Genomic DNA, 25,860 nt, shown 5'->3' with positions numbered 1-25,860 from the left:
ATATTAACATTTCACCCCTGGGGGGTATTGCAATGGGGTTTGAATCACTCACTGTGACACGGCCAATTTCACCACCAGTCAGTTCCACCTGCTGTCTCTGCATCAGAGCTCTGATTTCTTTCTGCAAGGCACGTTGTTCACTGTAACCAGCTGTTTCTGCTACCTGCTGCAACAATGGAGGAGAAATTGGTGTGCACTAAGGTTAAAATAAGGCGAGGTGCAGGTGTAGAGGACTGGAATGTCCTGATACACTAGAATTAAATTAAATACACCGCACACTCTAAGTGTATCATTTGTGAAAAACTTGAAATTTATTGAAGTGCTATAGACATATCATTCAACAATGCAGAATGCGACCAGAAGTCAAACTGACAACGTTTCGACTCCTCCCGAGTCTTTATCAAAATGGTCGCTGGAAAGAATAGAACAAATGTAAGTGACTGTACATCAAATATATACATAATTTACATACAAGGTGGTAGCACATAGCAACCCGAGAAAGAGAAAAAAGACATAATATATACAAATATACATGTATGACATATCATAGTACAGGTATTTGATCCTGTCTAACAAAGGAAAAAATTAGAGAAAATATCCCCATCCTATGGGTGAAGGTGTCAATCCGCGTGGTGATTTCTGATAGTTGAGAGGACGGAGGGTTCGAGAAGAGACCGAAGTGAGGTTTACCTTAGCAAGGTGAATAGTAGTATAGCATAAATAGTATCCTCGTGGTATAAAGAGTATCTATAAAGAATAAAAAGTGTTAGTAAGGACCGTAGATGAGATGCAACCTCTTCCAGATTATAAGAAGAATTTACCTTACAAAATGGTATTAATAATAGGCCAGTGGCCTTTCGTTATGGTACCGCAGGTATAGTCTGTTGGGGACACATGGAATGGGAATGTGTGATGGAACAAGATATATAGAAGGGCATATCCAGTGAAAGTATCGGAGAGCCGTTTTACCTTGCAGAGTTGGTGGGAGTATTGCGAGTATATTTGTAGCTCAAAGAATGCGACGTTCCTGTTGTGCCGTAAAGCGGATCCTATATAAGGTGCTTAGAATTAGAGTGTATATAGATAACCATGACCTGTAACGGGTGTGTTGGACACTGCTATATAATATTACCTGGCAGGCTTAGTAGGTAGTAAGGGGGTTAACCTCATGTGGTATAAGATCAGCAGATGGATCTAACGTGACGTAGGTACTGCCTGATATAAATGCACCAGGTTAGGTGAGAAATAGAAAAGCGTAATATAGGAAACGGTTATAAAGGATATTACCTAGGACCACTGTTGGTGTGGGGCTATCCTCTGGCAATGTAAGTAGATAAGTAGCAGCAGCTAAGAAGCTGAAAACAGGATGCTTCTGCAGGTAGTAATTCAGGTAGCATGTGGTTAAAATGTATATGGAGCAGTGGTACACAGAGAGAGATGTTTAGAAGGTAATACCTTTTTGCGCAAGGCTCCACAACGGCTGTAGGCGGCGGTATCAAGGAATAGGTGTCATAAATGGCAAAAGGGGGCCATGAGTTGGAGACCTCTAGGGGGAAATATATCGTGTGAGCCAATAGTATAGAAGCCGCCAGGGCCATGTGTGACATGGAGCCGAGGGCTACATCTACATTGGTGGATCAGGGCATTACCTTCGGGTGCTGGGGTGTCGGCGGCGCTCCTGCGCCTTGCTGTAACGGCAGGTGCCCTGTGGCGTCCGGACCTTCTATTTAAGAGCGGCAGGACCCGCGGCACCGGAAGTGCGTCACCCGGTACCGGAAGTCCCGCCGCCTGGTGTCTAGAGTGGAGTGCGCAAGTGCGGGCGTTGTCAGGGAGACCGGGCACTGTGTACTAGCTGCTGTAACTGCGCATGCGCTGTCGGGTCATCGGCGGAATAGGGTATAGATGAAGTGTCTTATTGATAGATATCAGGTCAGACTATAGGTGCGGTGCTGGTTCATTGCTATAGCTGGGAGAGATAAGTCCCTCCAGGTATAGGATAACCTAATTGCGGGCAAACAATATATCAATACATATATGCAAATAGTGCAGGTGAAATAAACTCATACTACGGGTCGAACTTGATCTAGAGATAATAAGGGGGGGGGGAAGAAATATAAAAGATAAAAGTAAAGATAAAGATAATGCAAATAATCAAAAAATGAATGATAAAAAGGAAAATTGGACTAGATAAAAATAAGGAACGGGAAAAAGGAAAATAGGTGAAAAAATGTGAGAAACATATGGAAAATAAAAGCAAAAATTGAAAAAATAAAAATAAAGATAATAGTAAAAATAAAAATAACAATGAAAATAAAAATAAAAATAAAAATGAAAATAACAATGAAAGAGAAAAAGGAAAAAGAGGGGGAAAAAAATAGGGAAAAATGAATGAAAAAATGATAAAAATAAAAAATGAAAAGTCAAAAATAAACAGGGGTTGGAAATGAGGATAGTTACCCCATAGGGGGAAGAGGGTAGTCATACCAATTGCGATTAGACCAACCACCACGGTCAGCGGGTCTATAGGGAGAGAGAAAAGAACATGTCAATGGCAACGTTAAGGCAACCAGTCAATTTCTCTATTGAGGCCCTTGGGCGCGAGCGTATCGAGTGTATAGATCCAAAATGTCTCCCTGGATCGGAGCAGTTTGATATGGTCACCCCCCCGTCTCGGTCTAGGTACCTGTTCTATTACCTGAAACTTGAGTTGTGCTACCGTGTGTCTGGCAGCAGCAAAGTGAGCAGGTAGGGGGAGCCATGTTTTCCCACACCTAATGGTGGATTTGTGGCTAGCCACGCGATCCCTCACATGTTGAACTGTCTCGCCCACATACAGAAGGCCACACGGGCACTTGATTAGATACACTACAAAATTTGATTTGCAGGTGAAAAAACCCCGTATAGGGAAGGACTTGCCAGTCCTTGGGTGCGTAATATTGTCAGTTTTGATTACATTAGAACAGGCAGCGCAGTGGAGACACGGAAATGTGCCATGACGGCGTGTACTCAAAAGTTGTTGGGTAAGTTCTGTGCGTGCACTACCTATGTCGGCCCTCACAATCTGATCCCTAATGTTGGGGGGTCGTCTTGTACTAATCAGTACCGGTGACTGAAACGAGGGGATACCGGGATAAGCTCTGCCCAGAAGAGGCCAGTGTCTTCTGATAGTTGAGTAGACCTTTTGCATAAACGGGTGGTGGGTATGTACAAACGGTACCCGCTCCTGTTGTAATTTAGGTAGTTGGTTTTCATTAGGAGTAGAGGACAGTATTCGTTCCTGCTGTAGTAGTATAGGTGGGTATTCCCTGTCCCTGAACTTTTGGGACATAAGGTCAAGTCTGTTGTGACGTGCTTCTGGATCTGACACTATTCGTGACACCCTTTTAAATTGGGAGCGGGGAAGACTGTTTTTAGTAGACCTAGGATGGCAGCTTGAAAATAACAGTAACCTGTTACAATCCGTGGGTTTAGTATAGAGGTCAGTACTCAATCTTCCCTCGGGGTCCTTTAGGACCAATGTGTCGAGGAAGGCTATCTGTGTAGTGCTGGAGTTCAATGTGAACTGAAGTTCCTGAAAGATAGAGTTGAGATATCTGTGGAAGTCACTGAGTGTGTCGGGGGTACCTGTCCAGATCATGAAAATATCGTCTATATAGCGATGATACTCAATCGCGTGTTGGAGAAACAACTCATTATTGTAAACATAATGTTCCTCAAAGTAGTGCATATAGGCATTTGCATACGCCGGGGCTACATTTGAGCCCATGGCGGTCCCGCGTGCCTGGACGTAGTACGAGTCCTTATATAGGAAATAGTTTTCATGGAGAACTATCCTGAGTAGGTCTAGGCAGAAATTAATTGAATTGTGGGATAAGTCAGATTTGTCCAATAAATCTTTGGTTGCTAGGATACCCTTGTCGTGCGAAATGGAAGTATACAGACTTTGTACATCCAAGGTAACTAAGAGGCTGGATTTGGGTATTTGTTGGATGTTTTTTATGACGTCCAGGAATTGGCTGGTATCCAATAGAAAAGATCTTGTCCCCTTGATAAGGGGTGTCAGGATTTTTTCTAAGAAAATCGAGAGAGGTGAAAAAACAGAATCTGTTGAGGCCACAATGGGTCTCCCGGGGGGATTGCTGAGGGATTTATGGATTTTGGGTAAGACATAAAAAACTGGAATTATTGGATGAGGATTTTTTAGGTAGGTCACTGTTTTGGTATCTATTGTTTTATTGTCGAGATATAGGGTAAGGAGATTTTGAATACGTTGGGTAATCCTAAGAGTGGGATCTCTGGGGATAGCCTTATAGGTGTCCGTGTCTGATAGCTGACGGAGTACTTCCGCATGGTATGAGGTGCGGTCCATAACGACTGTCGCTCCCCCTTTATCTGCCGGCTTAATGATTATGTTTTTATTTGATCTTAATGCCGCGAGTGCATGTTTCTCATCGAGGGTGAGGTTTGTGTGGGTGGGAAAGAACCCAAGTTTCTGTTTGTGAGTGAGGGATTTAATATCCCGATCAATGAGGGAAATCACAGTTTCAGCCGCATGGTACGAGTGAGGAGGTGAAAAGGCACTAACATTCCGTAAACCCAAAGAGGCAATAGACAAATCTGTTACATTCTCAGGAACAACTGTGGCATTGGAATCTGTATTGATCCCAATGCCAAAATGGGTTTTGAGTCTGATGGATCTATAGAACCTATTTAGGTCCTTTTCCAACTGGAACGAGTCCCAGTGTGGGGTGGGGCAAAAGGATAAACCTTTTTGTAGGACCGATAGTTCTGCAGGGGACAGATTGTAGCTTGAAATGTTCATCACCAGGTTGGATGGCTTACCTGGCTGCGTGTTGTCATTTTTTCTCCGCGCCCGTCGGATTGGTCTCCGTGCTGGTAACCTCCCCTGCGGCCTTTCCCTAAAAAAGGCGGTCTGGTTGAGCCTACAGACGAATCGCTGCCAGAGCTGTGTGAATCGAATCTTCTTTGCATAGGGCGTCGGCGCCAAGATGTAAACGTGGTGGAATCGCTCCATCTATAGACACGGTTGGATAAATAGTCGTCGTTGTCCCTCTGGAATTTCTGCCTTTTGCGATCCTGCAGGTTCTTCTGGTGTTCAATGATAATTTTGTCCGTTTTCTCCTTTAGGGTAGACCACTCGGCAGGAGGAAGGGTGGCTGCTAGTTGATTTTCGGTAGCCTGGATATTTTTTCTTAGATCAGAAATTTCCTTCTGGAGGTACTCTACAGTAAGAATGATGATGTCTAATGAGCACTTATTGAGAATTTTTTGATATTTATCACAATACTCCTGATTGTCTGCGAATAGGGTGGGTCGTAGATGACTCCTCAAACCCCTGGGGATTTTGTTTTGGCGGTGGTATTCTGCTAAGGTCGTGCAATGTAGGTCATAAGAGACCAGTTTGCGTTTGGTTTTCTCGTAATCTCTAGTCCTCAGGTCAGTTGCTGGTATTTTCAGGAATTCAGCGGAACTGGTAACCTGGGAAAGTATACTTGAGCTAGTAGCTATGTCATAGGCAAATGTGTCGGTTGACATTTGGGAACCTTGTGCAACAACCAATATAATACGTAAATGGAGGAGAAATTGGTGTGCACTAAGGTTAAAATAAGGCGAGGTGCAGGTGTAGAGGACTGGAATGTCCTGATACACTAGAATTAAATTAAATACACCGCACACTCTAAGTGTATCATTTGTGAAAAACTTGAAATTTATTGAAGTGCTATAGACATATCATTCAACAATGCAGAATGCGACCAGAAGTCAAACTGACAACGTTTCGATTCCTCCCGAGTCTTTATCAAAATGGTCGCTGGAAAGAATAGAACAAATGTAAGTGACTGTACATCAAATATATACATAATTTACATACAAGGTGGTAGCACATAGCAACCCGAGAAAGAGAAAAAAGACATAATATATACAAATATACATGTATGACATAGCATAGTACAGGTATTTGATCCTGTCTAACAAAGGAAAAAATTAGAGAAAATATCCCCATCCTATGGGTGAAGGTGTCAATCCGCGTGGTGATTTCTGATAGTTGAGAGGACGGAGGGTTCGAGAAGAGACCGAAGTGAGGTTTACCTTAGCAAGGTGAATAGTAGTATAGCATAAATAGTATCCTCGTGGTATAAAGAGTATCTATAAAGAATAAAAAGTGTTAGTAAGGACCGTAGATGAGATGCAACCTCTTCCAGATTATAAGAAGAATTTACCTTACAAAATGGTATTAATAATAGGCAGGTGGCCTTTCGTTATGGTACCGCAGGTATAGTCTGTTGGGGACACATGGAATGGGAATGTGTGATGAAACAAGTTATATAGAAGGGCATATCCAGTGAAAGTATCGGAGAGCCGTTTTACCTTGCAGAGTTGGTGGGAGTATTGCGAGTATATTTGTAGCTCAAAGAATGCGACGTTCCTGTTGTGCCGTAAAGCGGATCCTATATAAGGTGCTTAGAATTAGAGTGTATATAGATAACCATGACCTGTAACGGGTGTGTTGGACACTGCTATATAATATTACCTGGCAGGCTTAGTAGGTAGTAAGGGGGTTAACCTCATGTGGTATAAGATCAGCAGATGGATCTAACGTGACGTAGGTACTGCCTGATATAAATGCACCAGGTTAGGTGAGAAATAGAAAAGCGTAATATAGGAAACGGTTATAAAGGATATTACCTAGGACCACTGTTGGTGTGGGGCTATCCTCTGGCAATGTAAGTAGATAAGTAGCAGCAGCTAAGAAGCTGAAAACAGGATGCTTCTGCAGGTAGTAATTCAGGTAGCATGTGGTTAAAATGTATATGGAGCAGTGGTACACAGAGAGAGATGTTTAGAAGGTAATACCTTTTTGCGCAAGGCTCCACAACGGCTGTAGGCGGCGGTATCAAGGAATAGGTGTCATAAATGGCAAAAGGGGGCCATGAGTTGGAGACCTCTAGGGGGAAATATATCGTGTGAGCCAATAGTATAGAAGCCGCCAGGGCCATGTGTGACATGGAGCCGAGGGCTACATCTACATTGGTGGATCAGGGCATTACCTTCGGGTGCTGGGGTGTCGGCGGCGCTCCTGCGCCTTGCTGTAACGGCAGGTGCCCTGTGGCGTCCGGACCTTCTATTTAAGAGCGGCGGGACCCGCGGCACCGGAAGTGCGTCACCCGGTACCGGAAGTCCCGCCGCCTGGTGTCTAGAGTGGAGTGCGCAAGTGCGGGCATTGTCAGGGAGACCGGGCACTGTGTACTAGCTGCTGTAACTGCGCATGTGCTGTCGGGTCATCGGCGGAATAGGGTATAGATGAAGTGTCTTATTGATAGATATCAGGTCAGACTATAGGTGCGGTGCTGGTTCATTGCTATAGCTGGGAGAGATAAGTCCCTCCAGGTATAGGATAACCTAATTGCGGGCAAACAATATATCAATACATATATGCAAATAGTGCAGGTGAAATAAACTCATACTACGGGTCGAACTTGATCTAGAGATCCAGAGGGATCCAGAGGGACAACGACGACTATTTATCCAACCGTGTCTATAGATGGAGCGATTCCACCACGTTTACATCTTGGCGCCGACGCCCTATGCAAAGAAGATTCGATTCACACAGCTCTGGCAGCGATTCGTCTGTAGGCTCAACCAGACCGCCTTTTTTAGGGAAAGGCCGCAGGGGAGGTTACCAGCACGGAGACCAATCCGACGGGCGCGGAGAAAAAATGACAACACGCAGCCAGGTAAGCCATCCAACCTGGTGATGAACATTTCAAGCTACAATCTGTCCCCTGCAGAACTATCGGTCCTACAAAAAGGTTTATCCTTTTGCCCCACCCCACACTGGGACTCGTTCCAGTTGGAAAAGGACCTAAATAGGTTCTATAGATCCATCAGACTCAAAACCCATTTTGGCATTGGGATCAATACAGATTCCAATACCACAGTTGTTCCTGAGAATGTAACAGATTTGTCTATTGCCTCTTTGGGTTTACGGAATGTTAGTGCCTTTTCACCTCCTCACTCGTACCATGCGGCTGAAACTGTGATTTCCCTCATTGATCGGGATATTAAATCCCTCACTCACCAACAGAAACTTGGGTTCTTTCCCACCCACACAAACCTCACCCTCGATGAGAAACATGCACTCGCGGCATTAAGATCAAATAAAAACATAATCATTAAGCCGGCAGATAAAGGGGGAGCGACAGTCGTTATGGACCGCACCTCATACCATGCGGAAGTACTCCGTCAGCTATCAGACACGGACACCTATAAGGCTATCCCCAGAGATCCCACTCTTAGGATTACCCAACGTATTCAAAATCTCCTTACCCTATATCTCGACAATAAAACAATAGATACCAAAACAGTGACCTACCTAAAAAATCCTCATCCAATAATTCCAGTTTTTTATGTCTTACCCAAAATCCATAAATCCCTCAGCAATCCCCCCGGGAGACCCATTGTGGCCTCAACAGATTCTGTTTTTTCACCTCTCTCGATTTTCTTAGAAAAAATCCTGACACCCCTTATCAAGGGGACAAGATCTTTTCTATTAGATACCAGCCAATTCCTGGACGTCATAAAAAACATCCAACAAATACCCAAATCCAGCCTCTTAGTTACCTTGGATGTACAAAGTCTGTATACTTCCATTTCGCACGACAAGGGTATCCTAGCAACCAAAGATTTATTGGACAAATCTGACTTATCCCACAATTCAATTAATTTCTGCCTAGACCTACTCAGGATAGTTCTCCATGAAAACTATTTCCTATATGAGGACTCGTACTACGTCCAGGCACGCGGGACCGCCATGGGCTCAAATGTAGCCCCGGCGTATGCAAATGCCTATATGCACTAATTTGAGGAACATTATGTTTACAATAATGAGTTGTTTCTCCAACACGCAATTGAGTATCATCGCTATATAGACGATATTTTCATGATCTGGACAGGTACCCCCGACACACTCAGTGACTTCCACAGATATCTCAACTCTATCTTTCAGGAACTTCAGTTCACATTGAACTCCAGCACTACACAGATAGCCTTCCTCGACACATTGGTCCTAAAGGACCCCGAGGGAAGATTGAGTACTGACCTCTATACTAAACCCACGGATTGTAACAGCTTACTGTTATACTCAAGCTGCCATCCTAGGTCTACTAAAAACAGTCTTCCCCACTCCCAATTTAAAAGGGTGTCACGAATAGTGTCAGATCCAGAAGCACGTCACAACAGACTTGACCTTATGTCCCAAAAGTTCAGGGACAGGGAATACCCACCTATACTACTACAGCAGGAACGAATACTGTCCTCTACTCCTAACGAAAACCAACTACCTAAATTACAACAGGAGCGGGTACCGTTTGTACATACCCACCACCCGTTTATGCAAAAGGTCTACTCAACTATCAGAAGACACTGGCCTCTTCTAGGCAGAGCTTATCCCGGTATCCCCTCGTTTCAGTCACCGGTACTGATTAGTACAAGACGACCCCCCAACATTAGGGATCAGATTGTGAGGGCCGACATAGGTAGTGCACGCACGGAACTTACCCAACAACTTTTGAGTACACGCCGTCATGGCACATTTCCGTGTCTCCACTGCGCTGCCTGTTCTAATGTAATCAAAACTGACAATATTACGCACCCAAGGACTGGCAAGTCCTTCCCTATACGGGGTTTTTTCACCTGCGAATCAAATTTTGTAGTGTATCTAATCAAGTGCCCGTGTGGCCTTCTGTATGTGGGCGAGACAGTTCAACATGTGAGGGATCGCGTGGCTAGCCACAAATCCACCATTAGGTGTGGGAAAACATGGCTCCCCCTACCTGCTCACTTTGCTGCTGCCAGACACACGGTAGCACAACTCAAGTTTCAGGTAATAGAACAGGTACCTAGACCGAGACGGGGGGGTGACCATATCAAACTGCTCCGATCCAGGGAGACATTTTGGATCTATACACTCGATACGCTCGCGCCCAAGGGCCTCAATAGAGAAATTGACTGGTTGCCTTAACGTTGCCATTGACATGTTCTTTTCTCTCTCCCTATAGACCCGCTGACCGTGGTGGTTGGTCTAATCGCAATTGGTATGACTACCCTCTTCCCCCTATGGGGTAACTATCCTCATTTCCAACCCCTGTTTATTTTTGACTTTTCATTTTTTATTTTTATCATTTTTTCATTCATTTTTCCCTATTTTTTTCCCCCTCTTTTTCCTTTTTCTCTTTCATTGTTATTTTCATTTTTATTTTTATTTTTATTTTCATTGTTATTTTTATTTTTACTATTATCTTTATTTTTATTTTTTCAATTTTTGCTTTTATTTTCCATATGTTTCTCACATTTTTTCACCTATTTTCCTTTTTCCCGTTCCTTATTTTTATCTGGTCCAATTTTCCTTTTTATCATTCATTTTTTGATTATTTGCATTATCTTTATCTTAACTTTTATCTTTTATATTTCTTCCCCCCCCCTCCCCTTATTATCTCTAGATCAAGTTCGACCCGTAGTATGAGTTTATTTCACCTGCACTATTTGCATATATGTATTGATATATTGTTTGCCCGCAATTAGGTTATCCTATACCTGGAGGGACTTATCTCTCCCAGCTATAGCAATGAACCAGCACCGCACCTATAGTCTGACCTGATATCTATCAATAAGACACTTCATCTATACCCTATTCCGCCGATGACCCGACAGCGCATGCGCAGTTACAGCAGCTAGTACACAGTGCCCGGTCTCCCTGACAACGCCCGCACTTGCGCACTCCACTCTAGACACCAGGCGGCGGGACTTCCGGTACCGGGTGACGCACTTCCGGTGCCGCGGGTCCCGCCGCTCTTAAATAGAAGGTCCGGACGCCACAGGGCACCTGCCGTTACAGCAAGGCGCAGGAGCGCCGCCGACACCCCAGCACCCGAAGGTAATGCCCTGATCCACCAATGTAGATGTAGCCCTCGGCTCCATGTCACACATGGCCCTGGCGGCTTCTATACTATTGGCTCACACGATATATTTCCCCCTAGAGGTCTCCAACTCATGGCCCCCTTTTGCCATTTATGACACCTATTCCTTGATACCGCCGCCTACAGCCGTTGTGGAGCCTTGCGCAAAAAGGTATTACCTTCTAAACATCTCTCTCTGTGTACCACTGCTCCATATACATTTTAACCACATGCTACCTGAATTACTACCTGCAGAAGCATCCTGTTTTCAGCTTCTTAGCTGCTGCTACTTATCTACTTACATTGCCAGAGGATAGCCCCACACCAACAGTGGTCCTAGGTAATATCCTTTATAACCGTTTCCTATATTACGCTTTTCTATTTCTCACCTAACCTGGTGCATTTATATCAGGCAGTACCTACGTCACGTTAGATCCATCTGCTGATCTTATACCACATGAGGTTAACCCCCTTACTACCTACTAAGCCTGCCAGGTAATATTATATAGCAGTGTCCAACACACCCGTTACAGGTCATGGTTATCTATATACACTCTAATTCTAAGCACCTTATATAGGATCCGCTTTACGGCACAACAGGAACGTCGCATTCTTTGAGCTACAAATATACTCGCAATACTCCCACCAACTCTGCAAGGTAAACCGGCTCTCCGATACTTTCACTGGATATGCCCTTCTATATAACTTGTTTCATCACACATTCCCATTCCATGTGTCCCCAACAGACTATACCTGCGGTACCATAACGAAAGGCCACCTGCCTATTATTAATACCATTTTGTAAGGTAAATTCTTCTTATAATCTGGAAGAGGTTGCATCTCATCTACGGTCCTTACTAACACTTTTTATTCTTTATAGATACTCTTTATACCACGAGGATACTATTTATGCTATACTACTATTCACCTTGCTAAGGTAAACCTCACTTCGGTCTCTTCTCGAACCCTCCGTCCTCTCAACTATCAGAAATCACCACGCGGATTGACACCTTCACCCATAGGATGGGGATATTTTCTCTAATTTTTTCCTTTGTTAGACAGGATCAAATACCTGTACTATGCTATGTCATACATGTATATTTGTATATATTATGTCTTTTTTCTCTTTCTCGGGTTGCTATGTGCTACCACCTTTTATGTAAATTATGTATATATTTGATGTACAGTCACTTACATTTGTTCTATTCTTTCCAGCGACCATTTTGATAAAGACTCGGGAGGAGTCGAAACGTTGTCAGTTTGACTTCTGGTCGCATTCTGCATTGTTGAATGATATGTCTATAGCACTTCAATAAATTTCAAGTTTTTCACAAATGATACACTTAGAGTGTGCGGTGTATTTAATTTAATTCTAACCTGCTGCAACAAGACAATAACCTCTGCAAGACAATTTTCTATGACATTAGTACCAATGGTCATCATGGGGTTACATTCACGTCGGTCAATATCAACAATGACAATTCCTTGGGCCTCCAATTCTACCCGCCCCACCTTAATGGTGACCTCTTTATACCCCACTTGTGGCAACGGCTGACCATTACTGGCTATTATGGTGAAATCATCATCAGGGCCATGGGTAATGTCGGTGTCCCCTCAATAACGTTTATAAAGGATGTAAGGCATAGTTGTCACCTGGGAACCGGTGTCCAGCAAAGCATTCATGGGGATACCGTCGTTCACGATGGGGAGGACTGGTCGCCTTCCGATGTATTTGGCTCTCCAATTTTGCGGGCCTGATCGTCCTACTCCTGGGGGTTGGCCCTCTGCCCCAGGGGTTGCTCATTTAAATGACAGTACCTTGTAAGATGGCCCACCTGGTGGCAGCGGTGGCAGATAGGTCGTCCGTCCCGATGAAAGCGATCGTCGTCTCTGCCTCTGGTCGACGGAACCCTCCTCAGTCGCTGCCAGGGAACATCTTCCGGTCTGGAAGCCAGCTGGATCTTCTCCTTGGGGGCCTCCTGTAGGGACTGGACGGTCCGAGCTAGGGCAGCAACGCTCTTGGTCAGCTCCTGCATCTGGAGGCGCAGTCCTGCAGGGGAGTCATCTTCCACGATCTGGGCATCGGCCTCAGCGGAAACAAGCGCATCCGGCGCCACCTTCTGGTGGTACGTGAGAGCTTGACGCCTGGGAAGTACTGCACGGCTGGGCTGTCGCTCCTGTAGCACCTGGATGGCTTTATCTTTGAATTGCGCAAAAGTCAGGCCTGGATTCTGCATGGCCAGGAAGTGCAGTTGGGCCTTTTGGTGACTGCACAGGAGCCCCTCGATGAACCGCTCTTTCAGGAGTTTATCGTCATCTTGCATGCTGTTTGGGTCACTCTGCTTGATGGCCCGCAGTGCCTCCTGGAGATTAAGGGCATAGTCCTGTAAGCTATCCTGCAGCCTCTGCTTGCACCCATAGAATGGCAATTTAATTTCTGTAGTGGTGCGGGTGTCAAAGGTAGCTTTAAGCTTTGCAAAAACCTGCTGCGCAGTTCTCTTATCCGCGGCGGGCCAGGACTTCACTTCCCTCAAAGCCTCTCCAAATCTGTCAAGGGATACAACTCAAGCAGGCTGCAGATCCCCTCTTTAAAGTCAGTTAATGTAGGTGATTCTCCAGAATATCGCGGGAGCCAGGCTGCTCCAGACAGGTACGGCATGGAGAAGGGCATTATGGCTGCTGTAGCCGCGGCCGTATCCGGATGGCTGATGGGGGCGGCAGGCTCTGCGGCACCCGGAGGTGTTACAAGGCCCACGGCTGCGTCTACTGCGGGGCCCGGAGGTGCCCCTGAGTCTGCGGCTGCGACCGCCGCCTCCGCTCCTACTGGATCAGACATGGCCGTTCCTCCCCCCTGCTAACCTGGTGGAAGACGGGGTTCCTCTTCCGGAATTGGCACCTCACCGTCTTCTCGCTCCGCGCTCTTTTCGGCCGGCTCCGCCCACGAAGCTATGGCTCCTCCCCTCATGCTCCACACGGCGCGGCGATGGCGGATTTTTGGCGGCAAATAGCAATGCACAGTCTTTGCAATAAATCACGATTCAAGCACAATTCAGTCACAGTTCCAAGGCACACATGACCTGATTCTTCAGGCTTAAGTAGATCCTGTTCGTGACGCCAAGTTGGAGCGGCCCCCAGACGCAGGACGGCGGGGTACTCGGTACCGGGTCTCTCGGTTCTGAGGATGTCACGGTGGCCTGACCCGGTCCGTGGTCCTGCTAAGGGGCGCCCAATAAAAGGTGTAGGTGGTGGTGTAGGTCGCAGTAAATAACGAGGACACAGGGTTGCAGTCTCTTTACCTCTTTACTGAAGGCTTCGGCATCCGCAATCCAGAGCACTGCTAACAGGGCTGGCTGAGACCGGCCGGTCCGAAGGCACATCCAGAGTTCCCTTTGCAGGTGGAAATCAGTGCCTACCTACTAGCACCTGGGTGTTGTAGTACTTCCCTGCTGAGCACCACGGGATAGTCCTCACAACTGTCGTGTGTGTTTCTGTTCTTTCTCCCCATCCCCCAGATGATATGGATAGGACGCACCCGTATGACGGGGTAGGCCTGGAGTTATTCTGGGACCCTAGAGACGCCCCTCTCCCATAATTGCCTCCGTTGTCTTCGTTAGGTGTAAAGGTGAGACAGCCAACCTAAAGTTAACTGTCTTGCCGTAGTTCAAGTAATGCGTAGAGTCTATTACTTCCTCGGTGCTCCGGCCACCGGCTACGCGCCTCAGAAGGATGTTGCTGATCTTGGGGCACAACTCCTTCTGGTTCTATCACTTTTGTGCTGTGATCTCTTTTCTCACTTCTCCACAATATACTTCGCTTCGTGTCCTTTCTTAGGAGTCTGACGCTATAAGGCACAGGCACGGCTCCATAACGATCTGTCCTTTTTCTAGGCCGCTGTCAGGATCCCACCCCTGACAGGTCCTCTCCCATACTCTCTCGAGCTGCTTTCTCCCTAACTTCCTATCCAACCCCCAGTTTTACCAGAGTGTGAGGAGTGGCCTAATAGATAAAACCACTCCCCCTGGTGGCCGGAGTGTGAAGTGTAATGTGTGTCTGCGATACCTGGTCAGGTGAACTCCTTTAATGCCATCAGACGTACCATCACTCCCCTTAGTGGCGGAGCGACAGTACTGCAACGACCAGGACTCTGGGGCGCTGCAAATGTATTATTCTAAAATCTTCTTAAATAAACTACATACATATTCTAGAATACCCGATGCGTTAGAATCGGGCTACCATCTAGTATCATATAAGTGGGGGTTGGCACCTGGCACCCTCGTGGATCACCTGTACTTTGCTTTGGCAGCCACTGGATGTAAGGAACAAATGGAGGCAGAACAGCACAGCTCTCTTCACTTTGTAGTGTCCATTCTTGGATACTCCTGCTCAGCTCCTGTTAAAGTGTTTAAGAGCTGAGCTGTAGTATTCGAATATGACCATTGCACTGTGTATATGTGTGCTGGTTTTGGTACTATTCACTGCTGATCAGTAGGATGTTGAAACAGACTGCCCCAATATGATATTGATGACCTGTCCTAAAAACTGTATTTTAATTCACCCCAGTGCTGGATTCACAGCTACCCTGCTCAGTACAGCTGCATAATGTGGAACGTGATCAAGAAGGGTAAGTCACTTCTACAGATACCTGCCAGTTCGCAAGCAGGTATACCACACCTAGGTGCATGATACCTGCCGATCACAATATCAAAATGCTATAGAAGGGGAAAAAAATCCAGATTACCAATTTAAGTGTGGAAAACTTTTTTAATAATAATTTAATACTTTTTTTCACCACAAGTCACTAATGCAGAAGAACTTCAATTCCAGGCACCTTTCCAGCAGGGAAAATGAGATTCTTTTTTTTTTCTTTTTCTCAAATAATCACATATTAATTACCTTGTTGCGCTCCTTCCTCCGACGTGGTCCTATTCCGCAGCCAACTCAAGTCAAGAAGATTTTGCACAATTAACATTCAAGATGTTTCTTCCGAGCGCTCAGACTGTTTTCAGAAATCAAAGTCTTCAAGATGTTTTCTATTATTATTCTCATTATCTATCGGCTAAATAATAACACCGGCAAAATGTCAGAATGCCAAATAAGCTAATTAGTAAGAAAGGCTTGTATTGTCCTTCCCGACGTTGACACTGTCAGTCAGTGCGCCCTCCCCGTGGCCTTTTCATCCGAGCTTTTCAAATCCAGAATAATTTATAATGAGTTAATCAAACAATTCAGGAACATGTTAATAGCCTTAATTTTCTTTATCTGCTCAAGGTCTTAAGATTGTGATTGCAGCATTGGAAATGTAAGAAAGCTGATTATAAATTAAAACTTGTCAACGGTGAAAAATGCTGATCTAAGAATGGCCGAGCGTCGCAGCCGCCGCGCTGCGCATGAAAATTACCTTCTTATTCAGAAATAGCCCACAGAAGGGTTACAAAAGAGGAATATTAAGCAAATCTGCAAGGAATGGAACAACACATGATTTGACATATTCAATTAAGGTCCTGATTGATTTGTTGATTAACAGGAAGAACCGAGAAAACAATCAAGCCATAAGTGACATTATTACCACTTTGAGCCACATGAAAAGTTATGTTGAAAATTTTGTTCATTTAATAATTTAATTGGAAGCATTCAGACTTTAACAGGATGATTTATTGGGTATGAGAGAAGCAAGGAAGAGGGAAATATTTCTACAGAATGGCTGCGGAGCTTAAAGCGACACTCCACTGCTGTAACTGCCTGTGTGTGATATAATGGCACCTACACATTGCTATAATATGAGCCCATTTTACTTCTTGTATATCCCCAAATCCTGCCGGCTGCTCAGCAAATGTTTGGTATCCTGTCAGAGCGGCCATCTTTTGAGTGCATAAAGTCCCATGAAGTTACAGAATTTTACGAGTAATCAGCCTTCCTCTTCCTTCATCTATCAAGCCTGAATGCTTTGTGCCAACAGACTCCTTTCTCTGTCCAGCCGCTACACAAATGCCTCTGTCCAATTCCCAGAACTGTTCTGCCTCCACCATGTGTTAGTCCTTGCACTGCCTTCACCATATTCAACTCCCTGCACAGCCACCATCCTACAACCGTCCTTGCACTGCCTCCACTTGTGCCCATCACTGCATTGTTCCGAAGCTAATCACTGCATTGCCAGTACCCTATGCCCTTCAATCAATTACCTCCACCTTGTGCAAATTGTCTCTTCAGAGAGGAAGAGGACTAGAACTCTAGTGCCACCTATTGGAAGTAGCAATCCTAACAGTCAATGTCTACCCTTTAACAAGCCTTGTCACATGACTTAGGATAAAAGCCAAGCCAGAATCTAAATTTGCAGACACTGTTTTTCGGGGTACTGCCCCTCATCAGTGAAAAGTGGAGATCTGGTTTGACTGATTGAGAGGCGCCTTGTGTCAGTCATTGCACTGGTTGCCTACCTGCTCTAGAATACAAAATAAACTTATTACTCTCACACACAAAAATCTACACAGTGCTGCACCGCCCTACATCTCCTCCTCATCTGTCTGCCACCCCATGTCCTCTCCACAGTGCTGCACCGCCCTACATCTCCTCATCTCTGTCTACCACCTTCCATCCTCTCCACACTGCTGCACCAACATACATTTCCTCCTCATCTATGTCTACCACCTTCCATCCTCTCCACAGTCTTGCACCACCCTACATCTCCTCATCTCTGTCTACCACCTTCCATCCTCTCCACAGAGCTGCACCATTCTACATTTCCTCCTCATCTGTCTACCACCTTCCGTCCTCTCCACAGTGCTGCATCTTCCTACATCACTTCATCTCAGTCTACCACCCACCATTTTGTCCACAGTGCTGCACCATCCTACTATTTATGACTGCGAAAGCACAATCATACAGATAATGTACAAACCAGTAGGTTTTTAGCATCTTCCTTGACCAAAACTTTTCCACTTAGCGAGAAACTGAAGTCACCATCTGACAAGTCAGGATTTCAAGACTTGTTCCACCTCATACTCCATGTCCTCCTCCAAGTCTACCTCAATATTGTCCTGAGAACCCAGTGTCCCTTCAAACTTCTTAAGAGAGACATGGAAGGAATTTGTGATGCTAATTACAAATCTGACGCTAGTCACAACCCACGGACAGGCCATTAGTCAGCAAAGTTGGACATTCCGGGGTCAATACCAAAAGAGCATGTAGTATACCAAAGGAAAATACGAAGTCGTAAGTCAGATCACATGCCAGGAACAGAATACCAGAGAAATAGCGGATTAAAAAAGGGGCAATAACAAACAGGTAGTCAGAACACGGTCCAAAGGTCAGCAGCAGAATAACAGATGCAAAAGGGTATGTTAGGGTTCGCAGATGGCACTAAATATAAATTAAGATAAAGTGCGATCGCAACCCGGGTCCACCGTGCAGTGATGGAAAACCTCAGCTAGTGAACAATAGCGGAGCGAAGCTGCGAGCTAGCACTATGAACACAGCGAGTTAAAGGTCACTCAGTGTGAACAGATCGCTAAGTACCTAGCTCTGTTGCACCACAGAGCAATACTAAAAGCAAAGCACTCATAGCTTTACCCAGTTAGACTTCACATGAGTAAAGCAGTAATGATGCTAGTTGGGGTCCCTATAGCTACCCCCCAAGGAAGTCTAAGCTGGTGGTTGTGCTCGCTCTGACACTCGGCTGTGCTAACTGCACACACGACTTGAGCCGCCTGGAGTCAGATGCTAGGCCTAGCGGGAGTTACCACCCTACACTGCCTGCCTAGACACACAATCGCAGTGCTAGGAGCTGCACACGTGCACACACAGAGTGGTAACGTATCCACCAATACACAAGACATAAATGATCTTAGTGCGCCGATGCGTTCTCTAGGAAACCTTTCATAATTTCCTGTTCAAGTCCAGTCAGACAGGACCTTGCTCGTGGACCAATCCGGAACTGCCACATCACCCGAGCAGCTGACTACCAACCACCAATGAAAGGTCGCCACCTCACGAGCATGCTCAGTAGAGTGATTTCTGGACTTAGCCTCTGGGATGCCTGCTCGCCGCTGCCTATTGAGTTACTATAGCTTTGGCTGGAGAGCCAGCAGTAACCAAGGGAACAGCACGAGTCTGGGCAAGACGCTGAGACAGATGTCTTTGCTAAGCAGCTCCCACTGTGGCTGAAGCAGAATGGGAAACCACAGAGGCAGACAAGGCTTGGGATCTACCCCATGCAGTGGGAGAATCCTGGTGCTGGCGCCTAACAGGGTAATAACAAACAGGTAGTCTGAACCCAGTCCAAAGTTCAGCAGCAGAATATCAGATGCAAAGGGGTAATAACAACGGTAGTCAGAACATGGTCCAAATGTCAGCACCAGAAGATCAGAACTAACATCACAGGGATCAGGCGACCACATGCCTGTGCCAGACAGCTCATCTAGATAGCAGGGTAATTACCAAGATCAGGGAGCACCTGTGGAAATCTCTGCACCTCCCAGTCTCAGATAGGTCAGTCGCGCTGTCAATCAAAGCACCGACAGCTCAGCACACCCCAGCACAAGATAGGATGATAGAGGTGTCCATCACTGAATCCCAGACACTATGAGCAGAGGAATCGTGTTACAATTATTAATCCTCCATGCAATTGGGTGTTGGAGCTTAACCGTCACTGGATTCATGATCTTGATTATCTTATAGGGTCCAACAAATTTAAGAGCAAATTTTCTGGATGGAAATTAAAGACGACCACCCCCTCACAATGCCAGTGTGGTCAGTGTACCCTCAGGCTTGCTGAATGGACTTTATTTTGCATTGAATAAAAATCTAAATTAAGTATGGACTAAAAAAAATTATTCACTTTCTAATCCATTTTCATCAGTTTCCCAGTATTTTAGTTGGTGGTCCCCCGCTGCAGTTTATTCTATAGTCTCCATGTTGGGCCTGAAGCCCAGAACTTCATGAACTGATTGAGAGTTATTAAGGTAAGGGGGTGTTTGACTAGAAGGAAAGTAAAATGACTCGTCGTCATACAAACAGTGGTAAAGCGTCTGTATCTCACTCTGGGTAAATGAAACACACTCCCGTGTAAAGCCTCTTTCCAGAACAGGACCTGGATTCTGGACAGGACAAGGATGGATTCACAAATCCATGTTCTGTAATCTGAGAACAGATCAAAATATGTGGCCTGGTCAGGGGTCTCCAGACTCGACGGGTCTCGGGTCTCCAGACTCAACTGGTCGTGGGTTTTCAGACTAGACTAGTCATGGGTCTCCAGACTAGACTTGTCGTGGGTCTCCAGACTTGACTGGTCGTGGGTCTCCAGACTTGACTGGTCGTGGGTCTCCAGACTTGACTGGTCGTGGGTCTCCAGACTTGACTGGTCATGGGTCTCCAGACTTGACTGGTCGTGGGTCTCCAGACTTGACTGGTTGTGGGTCTCAAGACTCGACTGGTCGTGGGTAGGGTTGAGCGAAACGGGTCGATCATTTTCAAAAGTCGCCGACTTTTGGCTAAGTCGGCGTCTCATGAAACCCGATCCGACCCCTGTGCTTGTCGGCCATGCGGTACGCGACTTTCGCGCCAAAGTCGCGTTTCAATGACACGAAAAGCGCCATTTCTCAGCCAATGAAGGTGAACGCAGAGTGTGGGCAGCGTGATGACATAGATCCTGGTCCCCACCATCTTAGAGAAGGGCATTGCAGTGATTGGCTTGCTGTCTGCGGCGTCACAGGGGCTATAAAGGGGCGTTCCCGCCGACCGCCATCTTACTGCTGCTGATCTGAGCTTAGGGACAGGTTGCTGCCGCTTTGTCAGAAGCAGGGAGAGCGTTAGGCAGGGTCCACTAACCACCAAACCGCTTGTGCTGCAGCGATTTCCACTGTCCAACACCACCTTCGGTGTGCAGGGACTGTGGAAGCTATTTTTTTTTTTTTTTCCCCTCAGCGCTGTAGCTCATTGGGCTGCCCTAGAAGGCTCCGTGACCGTGATAGCTGTATTGCTGTGTGTACGCCACTGTGGAAACCAACTGCTTTTTTCAAAGCACATATCCTCTTGTTCCTTCCTTTCTGCACAGCTATCTTTTTTGTTTGTCCACACTTTTTATTTAATTTGTGCATCAGTCCACTCCTATTGCTGCCTGCCATACCTGGCTTAGATTACTGCAGGGAGATAGTAATTGTAGGACAGTCCCTGTTTTTTTTGTTTTTTTTTTGTGGGAGATTAAGATTGGCATTTCTGCTACAGTGCCATCCCTGTGTGTGCCATCTCTCACTGAGTGGGCCATAGAAAGCCTATTTATTTTTTCCGTGATTTGTGTTCTAAATTCTACCTCAACACAAAAACACTACATCAATCAGTGGGAGAAAAATATTGGCCTCAGTCAGGGCTTGTGTGCCACTGCTGTGTGTGCTATCTCTCATTCAGTGGGCTATAGCAAGCCTATTTTTTTTTTTTTTTTTTTTAATATTATTTGGTTTCTAAAGTCTCCCTGAAAAAAAAAAAATACCTAAAAAAACAGTGGGAGAGTAATATTGCCCTTTCAGCTTGTGTGCCAGTCTTGACTCCTGGGTGTGCCACCTCTCTCTCTCATTCAGTGGGCCATAGAAAGGCTTTTTTTTTTTTGGTTTTTTTAATATTATTTGGTTTCTAAAGTCTCCCTGAAAAAAAAAAAAAAAACATACAAAAAACAGTGGGAGAGTAATATTGCCCTTTCAGCTTGTGTGCCAGTCTTGACTCCTGGGTGTGCCACCTCTCTCCCTTTCATTCAGTGGGCCATAGAAAGCCTATTTATTTTTTTTTTTAAATATTATTGGGTTTCTAAAGTCTCCCTTAAAAAACAAAAAATACATAAAAAAAACAGTGGGAGAGTAATATTGCCCTTTCAGCTTGTGTGCCAGTCTTGACTCCTGGGTGTGCCACCTCTCTCTCTCATTCAGTGGGCCATAGAAAGGCTATTTTTTTTTTGGTTTTTTTAATATTATTTGGTTTCTAAAGTCTCCCTGAAAAAAAAAAAAAAAACCATACAAAAAACAGTGGGAGAGTAATATTGCCCTTTCAGCTTGTGTGCCAGTCTTGACTCCTGGGTGTGCCACCTCTCTCCCTTTCATTCAGTGGGCCATAGAAAGCCTGTTTATTTTTTTTTTTAAATATTATTGGGTTTCTAAAGTCTCCCTTAAAAAACAAAAAATACATAAAAAAACAGTGGGAGAGTAATATTGCCCTTTCAGCTTGTGTGCCAGTCTTGACTCCTGGGTGTGCCACCTCTCTCTCTCATTCAGTGGGCCATAGAAAGGCTATTTTTTTTTTGGTTTTTTTAATATTATTTGGTTTCTAAAGTCTCCCTGAAAAAAAAAAAAAACTTAAAAAAACAGTGGGAGAGTAATATTGCCCTTTCAGCTTGTGCGCCAGTCTTGACTCCTGGGTGTGCCACCTCTCTCTCTCTAATTGTGGGCCATAGAAAGCCTTTTTTTTTTTTTTTTTTTTTAATATTATTTGGTTTCTAAAGTCTCCCTGAGAAAAAAAAAAAAATAAATTAGGTGGGAGATTAATATTGACATTAGTGCTTGAGTGACAGTCCTGCGTGTGTGTCATCTCTGTGATTTTGTGCCACAGAAAACAGAGTGTGTAACATTGTGCCTGATTTTCCTTGTGGTCTCACCAACCTGTTAAGGGATATTGAAATCATACTGAAGTTATAGCTCACTGTGTAAGTTGTTTGACAGCAACAAATAAAGTTACTTTGGTTAAGATTTTAAAACAATGAGGAAGTCTGGTGCAAGAGGTCGTCGTGGGCGTTCATTGTCAGCTGGTAATGATGGTAGTGGTAGTGGAGCATCAGGTGGTCGTGGGGATAAAAATATTCCACCTAAGTCTGGAGCTGTGGAGCCAGTTTCGTCGTCAGGCTACACAAGGCCTCGAACGCTCTCTTTTCTGGGAGTAGGAAAACCGCTTTTAAAGGCGGAGCAGCAACAGCAAGTTTTGGCTTACATTGCAGACTCAGCCTCTAGCTCTTTTGCCTCCTCTTCCGAAACTGGTAAATGTAAAAGCAGCGCGTCGCTTGTGGATGTTCACGGTCAGGGACAAGTCGCTTCCTTGTCCTCCTCAGCAAAAACTACAACAAGAGAGAAGGATGCAGCAGGCGACACAACGGGTCACTCCATGGAGCTCTTTACACATACCGTCCCTGGCTTAGAAAGTGAAACATTTCACAGGCCATGCCCATTACAAGTATATTCTGACATGGAGTGCACTGATGCACAGCCACAGCCAGAGTACTATGCTGCTCCTTTGACTCAGACCACCACATTGCCCTCTCAGGGTACAGATCCACAATCAGACCCTGATGAGACTATGTTGCCCCGCCACGAACGCTATACCACCGACCGACACAGTGACACAGACGAAGTTGCACACGAGCTCGAAGAGGAGGTAATAGATGACCCAGTTATTGACCCCGATTGGCAGCCATTGGGGGAACAGGGTGCAGGCGGCAGTAGTTCAGAAGCGGAGGTGGAGGAGGGGCCGCAGCAGGCATCAACATCGCAACAGGTTCCATCTGCCGGGCCCGTATCTGGCCCAAAACGCGTGTCAAAGCCAAAACCTGTTGGAGCACAGCGTTGCCATCCGGTTAAAGCTCAGTCTGCAATCCCTGAAAAGGGATCCGAGTCTAGGAAGAGTGCAGTCTGGCATTTTTTTAAACAACATCCAACTGATCAGCGCAAAGTCATCTGTCAAAAATGTTCAACTAGCTTAAGCAGAGGTCAGAATCTGAAAAGTCTAAATACTAGTTGCATGCATAGACACTTAACCACCATGCATTTTCAAGCCTGGACTAACTACTAGTGTTGAGCGATACTTTCCGATATCGGAAAGTATCGGAATCGGAAAGTATCGGCCGATACCGTCACAGTATCGGAATCCAATCCGATACCGATACCCGATCCCAATGCAAGTCAATGGGACGAAAATATCGGAATTAAAATAAACCCTTTATACACTTGTAGGTTCATTCTACATGAAGGAAAACAACTAAGAATAATGTAGGATGTATTGGGGGACGTGGCGGAGACATTAAAGGCACAGAGGTTTAGCCCAATCTAATAGAATAGCAGGATTTTTTTTTTTTTTTTATGACGTTCGGCGTTAGAAAGAATTTGACTATGTTATTTTTTTTTTTTATGTCAGATATTGATGTTTCACTACTTCCACGCCCTTCACCTTCTTTTTTACTTCTCCCACGCTTTCTTCTTCATTATCCTCATCATCAGCTTCTTTGACATCAACTTCTTCACCTTCTTCATCTTCTTCTTCATCTTCTACCTATTATTTTTTGGGTTACATTGTTCATATTCTTTTTATTTTACTATTATCTTCATCATATTCTACTTCTTCATCATATTCTTATTTGTGACAGGCATTCCCGTAGTTGTTATCTATAAAAGTTTGAAGATTACACCTTCCGTTCTGCCTGTCACAAAACAGTTACATTTGTCCGCGTTCAGTTTGGCCTGCAGCATCAGGCTTTATCCAGGGGCACCACGAGGAGGAACGGACTCACCCCCATACACTGCTTAGTCTTCTTCTGCTTATAATTTACATAATATTTTTTGCTCTGATATTTTGTGTTATGCTTAATGTCCTTCTGCTCTTTGTTCTGCAGCCTCTTGTTCTTCTGCTTCTCGGTCTTCCAGGTCGTCGTCGTCTCCAGGGTCGTCGTCTCCGGGGTCGTCGTCATCGGGGTCGTCTCCGGGGTCGTCGTCATCGGGGTGGTCTTCAGGGTCATCGTCTCCAGGGTCGTCGTCATCACGGTGGTTGTCGTCTCTGGTGTCGTCGTCATCTTAGGGGTGGTCTTCCGGGTCATCGTGTTTAGTCTCTTGAACTTGGAAATGCAGCAGAAGGTACAAGAAGGCTGAGAGAATGCCGAGAACCAGCTGATGGAACTGGAGCTCAGATGGCTACCCGAAGGTCCAAGAGCCAATGGAACGACCGAGGACCAGCTGACGTTACTGGAACCCGGTTACTAAGCAGGAGGTACCCGTGCTGAAAGCACTACCAAGGACCACCTGACGTTGGTGGAACTCAGATACCCAGAGGGAGGCACCTAAGCCAAAGGCTCTGCCCGGAACCAGCTGACGGTACTGGAACCAGGATGGGGAGCAGAAGGTACAAGAGCAAAAGACACTGCCGAGAACCAGCTGACGGTGCTGGAACCCGGATGGGTAGCCGAAGGTCCAAGAGCCAATGGAACTACCGAGGACCAGCTGACGTTACTGGAACCCGGTTACTAAGCAGGAGGTACCCGTGCCTGAAAGCACTACCAAGGACCACCTGACGTTGGTGGAACTCGGATACCAAAGGGAGGCACCTAAGCCAAAGGCTCTGCCCGGAACCAGCTGACGGTACTGGAACCAGGATGGGGAGCAGAAGGTACAAGAGCAAGTGTCTGCGTGGCTTTTGCAGGACACGATGCCGGCTGCACAGCAGGGGAACAGCTGGCGGTGCTGAACCCCACTGACACATTGGCTGGTGTTTTTCTCTGTGCAGCTAGCACATCTGGGCCCCAACTGGCGGTGTGTTAGAGCCCAGGGACAGCAGGAGAAGGAGGAGGAGCAGGAGCAGGGGGAGGGGAGTGTAGGCCGAAGCCTGCACTGGCGGCAGCTTTGGGTGTGTTGTGTCTGCGTGGCGGTCGCAGGACACGTTGCCGGCTACACAGCAGGGGAACAGCTGGCGGTGCTGGACCCCACTGACACATTGGCGAGGTGTTTGGCTCTGTGCAGCCAGCACTTCCGGACAGCAACGAGCGGTGTTGTAGCCCGGGCTCTGCAGGGGGAGCAGAGTGTAGGCCGAAGCCTACTTGAACCAATTTCAAAGGTAACCTTTAACCCCCCCTCAGGGGTTAGAAAGTAGAAGAGCC

The 25,860-nt window shown here is 45.8% G+C and overlaps 2 long non-coding RNA genes across 3 annotated transcripts; one reads left to right on the top strand and one right to left on the bottom strand.

Annotated features, from left to right (window-relative positions):
- Window positions 1–213: 213 nt before the first annotated feature.
- LOC143809508 (uncharacterized) lies at window positions 214–5,794 on the bottom strand. The gene is made up of 4 exons (XR_013222301.1): window positions 4,843–5,794; window positions 2,485–2,520; window positions 691–747; window positions 214–412 (listed from the first exon to the last, which is right to left on the bottom strand). It is a non-coding gene; the product is annotated as an uncharacterized LOC143809508 (long non-coding RNA).
- A 1,807-nt stretch (window positions 5,795–7,601) lies between these two features.
- LOC143809507 (uncharacterized) lies at window positions 7,602–12,316 on the top strand. Of its 2 annotated transcripts, XR_013222300.1 has the most exons (4): window positions 7,602–7,754; window positions 10,077–10,112; window positions 11,854–11,910; window positions 12,189–12,316. It is a non-coding gene; the product is annotated as an uncharacterized LOC143809507 (long non-coding RNA). The 2 variants fall into 2 exon arrangements; XR_013222299.1 differs by lacking the exon at window positions 12,189–12,316 and having other exon boundaries at window positions 11,854–12,119.
- The last annotated feature ends 13,544 nt before the right edge of the window (window positions 12,317–25,860 follow it).

This window comes from Ranitomeya variabilis, chromosome 2 (genome assembly GCF_051348905.1).
Source record: "Ranitomeya variabilis isolate aRanVar5 chromosome 2, aRanVar5.hap1, whole genome shotgun sequence".
Taxonomy (NCBI): domain Eukaryota; kingdom Metazoa; phylum Chordata; class Amphibia; order Anura; family Dendrobatidae; genus Ranitomeya; species Ranitomeya variabilis.
The sequence above is the reverse complement of the archived record's forward strand: the minus strand, read 5'-3'. Positions and strand labels throughout refer to the sequence as shown.